The sequence below is a fragment of the Manis pentadactyla genome, chromosome 8, assembly GCF_030020395.1.
Source record: "Manis pentadactyla isolate mManPen7 chromosome 8, mManPen7.hap1, whole genome shotgun sequence".
In the NCBI taxonomy this organism is placed as follows: domain Eukaryota; kingdom Metazoa; phylum Chordata; class Mammalia; order Pholidota; family Manidae; genus Manis; species Manis pentadactyla.
Genome location: NC_080026.1, coordinates 76,469,863 through 76,478,183, shown reverse-complemented (window position 1 = coordinate 76,478,183; position 8,321 = coordinate 76,469,863).

Genomic DNA, 8,321 nt, shown 5'->3' with positions numbered 1-8,321 from the left:
GAGGAGTAATAAGAAAGGAGAGAAGAAAAGAATCTTCAGACAGTGTATATAACAGCTGAATAAGCGAGCTAACTTAGGCAGTAAGAAACTAAAAAAGCTAAACTTGAACCTTCGGTAACCACGAATCTAAAGCCTGCAATGGTAATAAGTACATAACTTTCAATAGTCACCCTAAATGTAAATGGACTGAATGCACCAATCAAAAGATACAGACTAATAGAATGGATAAAAAACCAAGACCCATCTATATGCTGCTTACAAGAAACTCACCTCAAACCCAAAGATATGCACAGACTAAAAGTCAAGGATGGAAAAACATATTTGAGGCAAACAACAGAGAGAAGAAAGCAGGGGTTGCAGTACTAATATCAGACAAAATAGACTTCAAAACAAAGAAAGTAACAAGAGATAAACAAGGACATTACATAATGATAAATGGCTCAGTCCAACAAGAGGATATAACCATTCTAAATATATATGCACCAAACTCAGGAGCACCAGCATATGTGAAACAAATACTAACAGAACTAAAAGAGGGAATAGAATACAATGCATTCATTTTAGGAGACTTCAACACACCACTCACCCCAAAGGATAGACCCACTGGACAGAAAATAAGTAAGGACATGGAGGCACTGAACAACACACTAGAACAGATGGACCTAAAAGACATCTATAGAACTCTATATCCAAAAGAAATAGGATACACATTCTTCTCAAGTGCACATGTAACATTCTCCAGAATAGACCACATACTAGCTCACAAAAAGAGCCTCAGTAAATTACAAAAGATTGAAATTCTACCAACCAACTTTTCAGACCACAAAGGTATAAAACTAGAAATAAACTCTACAAAGAAAACAAAAAGGCTCACAAACACATGGAGGCTTAACAACATGCCCCTAAATAATCAATGGATCAATGAACAAATTAAAATAGAGATCAAGGAATATATGGAAACAAATGACAACAACAACACAAATCCCCAACTTCTGTGGGACGCACCAAAGCAGTCTTAAGGGGAAAGTATATAGCGACCCAGGCACACTTAAAGAAGGAAGAACAATCCCAAATGAATAGTCTAACATCACAATTATCGAAACAGGAAAAAGAAGAAGAAATGAGGCCTAAAGTCAGCAGAAGGAGGGACATAATAAAGATCAGAGAAGAAATAAACAAAATTGAGAAGAATTAAACAATAGAAAAAATCAATGAAACCAAGATCTGGTTCTTTGAGAAAATAAACAAAATAGATAAGCCTCTAGCCAAACTTATTAAGAGAAAAAGAGAATCAACACAAATTAACAGAATCAGAAATGAGAATGGAAAAGTCACGACAGACTCCACAGAAATACAAAGAATTCTTAAAGACTACTATGAAGACCTATATGCTAACAAGTTGGAAAATCTAGAAGAAATGGACAACTTCCTAGAAAAATACAACCTTCCAAGAATGACCAAGGAAGAAACACAGAAGTTAAACCAATTACGAGCAAAGAAATTGAAACAGTAATCAAAAAACTACCCAAGAACAAAACCCCCAGGCCAGATGGATTTACCTTGGAGTTTTATCAGACATACAGAGAAGACATAATACCTATTCTCCTTAAAGTTTTCCAAAAAATAGAAGAGGAGAGAATACTCCCAAATTCATTCTATGAAGCCAACATCACCCTAATACCAAAACCAGGCAAAGATCCCATCAAAAAAGAAAATAACAGACCAATATCCCTGATGAATGTAGATGCAAAAATACTCAATAAAATATTAGCAAACAGAATTCAAAAATACATCAAAAGGATCATAAACCATGACCAAGTGGGATTCATCCCAGGGATGCAAGGATGGTACAACATTCGAAAATCCATCAACATCATACACCACATCAACAAAAAGAAGGACAAAAACCACATGATCATCTCCATAGATGCTGAAAATGCATTTGACAAAATTCAACATCCATTCATGATAAAAACTCTCAGCAAAATGGGTATAGAGGGCAAGTACCTCAACATAATAAAGGCCATATATGATAAACCCACAGCCAACATCATACTGAACAGCAAGAAGCTGAAAGCTTTTCCTCTGATATCGGGAACAAGACAGGGATGCCCACTCTCCCCACTGTTATTCAACATAGTACTGGAGGTCCTAGCCATGGCAATTAGACAAAACAAAGAAATACAAGGAATCCAGATTGGTAAAGAAGAAGTTAAACTGTCACTATTTGCAGATGACATGATATTGTACATAAAAAACCCTAAAGACTCCACTCCAAAACTACTAGAACTGATATCGGAATATAGCATAGTTGCAGGATACAAAATTAACACACAGAAATCTGTGGCTTTCCTATACACTAACAATGAACCAATAGAAAGAGAAACCAGGAAAACAACTCCATTCACAATTGCATCAAAAAGAATAAAATACCTAGGAATAAACCTAACCAAAGAAGTTAAAGACCTATACCCTGAAAACTACAAGTCACTCTTAAGAGAAATTAAAGGGGACACTAACAAATGGAAATTCATCGCATGCTCTTGGCTGGGAATAATTAATATCGTCAAAATGGCCATCCTGCCCAAAGCAATATACAGATTTGATACAATCCCTGTGAAACTACCAGCAACATTCTTCAATGAACTGGAACAAGTAGTTCAAAAATTCATATGGAAACACCAAAGACCCCGAATAGCCAAAGCAATCCTGAGAAAGAAGAATAAAGTGGGGGGGATCTCACTCCCCAACTTCAAGCTCTAGTACAAAGCCATAGTAATCAAGACAATTTGGTACTGGCACAAGAACAGAGCCACAGACGAGTAGAATAGATTAGAGACTCCAGAAATTAACCCAAACATAAATGGTCAATTAATATTTGATAAAGGAGTCATGGACCTACAATGGGGAAATGACAGTCTATTCAACAGATGGTGCTGGCAAAACTGGACAGCTACATGTAAGAGAATGAAATTGGACCACTGTCTAATCCCATACACAAAAGTAAATTCGAAATGGATCGAAGGCCTGAATGTAAGTCATGAAACCATAAAACTCTTAGAAAAAAACATAGGCAAAAATCTCTTAGACGTAAGCATGAATGACCTCTTCTTGAACATATGTCCCCGGGCAAGGAAAACAAAAGCAAAAATGAGCAAGTGGGACTATATTAAGCTGAAAAGCTTCTGTACAGCAAAAGACACCATCAATAGAACGAAAAGTTACCCTACAGTATGGAAGAATATATTTGTAAATGACAGAACAGATAAAGGCTTGACATCCAAAATATATAAAGAGCTCACCCACCTCAACAAACAAAAAGCAAATAATCCAATTTAAAAATGGGCAGAGGAATTAAACAGACAGTTCTCCAAAAAAGAAGTTCAGATGGCCAACAGACACATGAAAAGATGCTTCACTTCACTAATTATCAGAGAAATGCAAATTAAAGCCACAATGAGATATCACCTCACACCAGTAAGGATGGCTACCATCCAAAAGACAAACAACAACAAATGTTGGCGGGGTTGTGGAGAAAGGGGAACCCTCCTACACTGCTGGTGGGAATGTAAATTAGTTCAACCATTGTGAAAAGCAGTATGGAGGTTCCTCAAAATGCTCAAAATTAACTTACCATTTGACCCAGGAATTTCACTCCTAGGAATTTACCCTAAGAATGCAGCACTCCAGTTTGAAAAAGACAGATGCACCCCTATGTTTATCGCAGCACTATTTACAATAGCCAAGAATTGGAAGCAACCTAAGTGTCCATCAGTAGATGAATGGATAAAGAAGATGTGGTAGATATACACAATGGAATATTATTCAGCCATAAGAAGAAAACAAATCCTACCATTTGCAACAACATGGATGGAGCTAGAGGGTATTATACTCAGTGAAATAAGCCAAGTGGAGAAAGAGAAATACCAAATAATTTCACTCATCTGTGGAGTATAAGAACAAAGAAAAACTGAAGGAACAAAACAGCAGCAGAATCACAGAACCCAAGAATGGACTAACAGGTACCAAAGGGAAAGGGACTGGGGAGGATGGGTGGGAAGGGAGGGATAAGGGGGTGAAGAAGATAGGGAGTATTATGATTAGCATGCATAATGTGGGGGGTGGGAGAAAGGGGAGGGCTGTGCATCACAGAGAAGACAAGTAGTGTTTCTACAACATTTTGCTATGCTGATGGACAGTGACTGTAATGGGGTTTGTGGGGGGGACTTGGTGTAGGGGAGAGCCTAGTAAACATAATATTCTTCATGTAATTGTAGATTAATGATAACCAAAATATAAAAAAGACAGAGAAAGAAAAGGGGGATTACTCCCTGACAGGATAAAACTAACTGCAAATCAATGATTAATGCATGCTTTACATATCCTTAATTTTGATCTTTCAAAGGGTGTCAGATGATCAGCTATGGAAGTACATTTCTCTGATAATATTCCTTTCTCTTAAAAAAATAAAGCAGTTCCTGTGTGTTGATCTCCAATAGGTTCTTCACAATGGTATAAAGGTCATATCAAATGTGGGCAAAGGGTTTGTTTGTGTTTATACAGAGGATCAAAACCTAATTTGGCTACATAGAAAACGAATTAAGATACAATATGAAGAAGAACTTCCAACATCAACATCCTCTGGAAGAGTCATTCCAGGAGATGATCAAAAAACTTCAACAAAGATCCTGGCGCTGCTGCAGTTGTAGCTGCAGTCATCCCACCGGTTCCTGGACTTGCCATTGGAATGAAGAAGGAGATATCTAAGATGGCCTGTGCATACAGTAAAACAACAAATTTGACTGGATCTATACTGTCGGAACTCAACCAAGAATTAGGAGAAGTGCAAGTTGCAGTGCTCCAAAATCGTGCAACTATAGACTATCTACTGTTAAAAGAACATATGGGATGTGAACAGTCCCCAGGAATGTGTTGTTTTAATTTGTCTGATTTTTCTCAAACTATTCAAATTCAGTTAGACAATAGCCATCATATCATTGATAAGTTTTCACAAATACCTAGGATACCTAAATGGTTTTCTTGGTTTCACTGGATATGGCTGGTAATTGTAGGTCTGCTTTTGTTATGTAGCTGTATTCCTATTATGTTAACGTATGTGCACAATTTAATCAGTAGTTTAAAACCTATACATGCTGAAGTTACTCTACAAGAAGATATGTCAAAGAAATAATCAATCTTCCCATGTTTTCTTCCGACTGCTACTTCTATAGCTTTTCTTCTTCCTTCCTAATTACAACCCTTTAGTAGAATTAGTGCCTCATATCGAAAATTACCGAGTATCATAATTCTTCCAAGTGGTAAAGATACCCCAAGACAAATGCTGGGCATAAAGGCCACCGGGCATAAATATGCAAAGAATTAAAAAGCTAACCTTTTCAAACAATAAGGCTTCTCTCTCACTTACCAACTTTACATTTCCCTGTATGGCCCCAGAAGATGACTGGTTAGCCAGAGATGAGTAAGATTCCTCAAGGGAGGAACAACCTAAGACAGGCACAGTCGCAGGGGGGCCATCAGGAGGGAAATTGGGGACCAACAAAGGGGAGGCTTAGAACCTCACCCCCCTGTTTTGAGAGAAATCTTCTGCATCTGTGGATGTTTTATTGCCCTTGTCTAGCTTGGATTAGTGCTTAGTCTATAGGCACAGACCTGATCATCTACATTTGCCCTCTTACAGGGCAATTATGTTTTCTACCTTTATCTTGCATCTACCTACCACTCCAGCGTTTTATTAAAAAAAAAAAAATAATAATAATAATAAGGGAGAAATGTGGGATTCACATATAATTCAAGTATAAAAATCAAACGACTAATCATATCTGACTTGATTGTTTATAGTTCATGATGCATGATCAAAACCGAAAGTTTCTGTGACATGACTGCCCTTGCACTGCTCACCATGTAAGAACTTGTCCACCATGTAAGAACTTATTTGTTATGCTTCAGAAGATTGGAGACTATTGAGATATAGGCTTGGGGTTGATTAATGACTGTGCATTGAGTCCCCTATACAGAATTTTATTGTTGTTAACAACCATTTGATCAATAAATATGAGAGATGCTCTCTCAAAAAAAAATGAATTTTCACTCTTCACAAGCTTTGTCAGATTATAAAAATTTTTCAGTATTTACCATTGATTTGTAAAAAAATAAACAAAAAACACAAAACTTTACTTTAGAGATTGTACCAAATGAAGGTTGTACTAAATGAAGTTATAGCTATCACATTATACACACTCCATGAGTTGTGTTAGAAAAGTATCCTTATCATTTTCCAGTAAAGAAGGACATACCTAGAAATTGATGATCTAGAAAAAATACTTGGGGACAGATAAAGTAAATAACTAATGAGACACATTCAAAGCACCTTTTCAGAGATGTAACAATGATTTATGTAATCTTGTTACCCGATTGCTGAAGACCCGATTACAAACTTGAGTTTCAGTGTTGTAAAAATGAAGACTGGACGCCAAAGAAAGCAAGCAGGTGGAAGTTTATTAGAGATAGCTTTTATATAAGGTTGCCGACAAGAAAAAGAAATGTTGTGCTTCTCGAAGAGATTGTGCATAGCGCGTATAAACGCAGTTTCAGAGGGTGAGGGGTTTGAGAGGAATGACTTTGATGAATTATTTCACGAGGTTACTTCCGTGCTTTGTTTTCTGGGGGCGCCCCTCCACGGTCAGCAAACGTTGATCCATAGGTTTTCCCAAATATGGTCAGGGCCTCCTTTTTGATGTTTCTATAGGAGAAGGTTAACACAAAAGAATTTTATAAATTCTTCTCCCCTCAAGGTAGTGATTTTAATGAAAACAGGGACTAATTCCTGGGAGCGTTTGTTCTGGCTTAAGATATGGTCGAGTGATTGTTAGTTACATGGATGCTTAATGGAAATTCTTTGTTTTTGAAGATATTGTAGGAATTATCTTTTAACTTTCAAGCCTCAAGATAGAGATTCAGGTTCCCTCTTGCTCTTAAATCTGGTTGCAACATTGTAAATTGAGCAACCAGGATGCTAGTGTGCCTGAGAATCTTTAACATTCCGTCCTGGTTAGAATTTGTCAAAAAATGTGTTTTCTGATATAAAACTAAGTATCTTCTCTTTGATCAATATTAGATTTCAAAGATTGTTTTAAGTTATCCTCTTGAGGTCAGAAACTTGCTTATATTTTTTAATGCAGAAGAGAGCTGGGCTTTCCTCTCTTCTTTTCTGTTCTCAATCTTCATGTCCTGCAGCTCATGATTAAAGAATTTACAGCTTCCCTCCTGGTAATCTAAATATTTGCCTCAAGTATTCAACTTTTCAAAATCTCAGAGGATTATTCCATGGTAAATGTTGAACAGGTAGTTGAAATTGAGATTTATCATACTACTTTTTCATGTAGGAGTTGTGGTGGTGGTTTTAAAACTATACCTGGAAGTTAATTAAAAATTATTTACAAATGTAATAAAGAAAAATAGGTCACCTAATTAAATAACAGATGCTACAAAAAGCCCTCATTTGATAAATACAAAAATCTTCATAGAGGCTTAAAATAAATACTTGTTGATGAACAAAACATACATATCCTTTAATTCTTCAAAAGAAAATAAACTTGATAAGTGATTAGAAGTCTTTGCTCCCTAAGAATAAGTATTCATTTATCAGAAAGAAAGTATAAAGCACTTCAATCAGAGTAAACTGTGAACTTTTTACTATGGTATCTAAAGTGGATGGTCAAGAGCTTGGAGAAGGTGATGTTCTGAAGTTTACAAGGCTAGGTCATATGAAGCTTTAAACCTTCTGCCTGGGTCTCTTTTAGATGCTTCCTTTTCGAACTAAGCTTCCATACTATGGGAAGATTGGGCCATACAAATGGATTAGAGAAGGCCACAGTTTATGGCCAGCATCAACTGACAGCCATGTGATTGAAACATCAGAGATACCAGCCCAGTCAATCCTTCAGATGACTTGAGCTCCCGTAAAAATCTGATGGCAACTACACTTGATGCTCAAGCAAGGTCTGCCATTTTAAATTCAGTTAACCCACAGACTGAGAAAAGATATTAGTAAAATTCTGTTTTGTGCTTATAAATTGTTGAGTATTTTGTTATGCAGCAATAGAGATGTGTAGCAATAAAGAGAAAATCACCCTTCACTAAAGATTCAAATCACACAGCATTTTTCCTTCCTCATATTTATTTAAATATTGTCATTGAATAAATGTTTGTATATTTTTCTTTACTTGTGTGCAGACTTTTGTAAATTTCTGTAGTCACATTCAAAAAGGGGTACTGGGTGCTAGTGTGTGGACATATCCTTG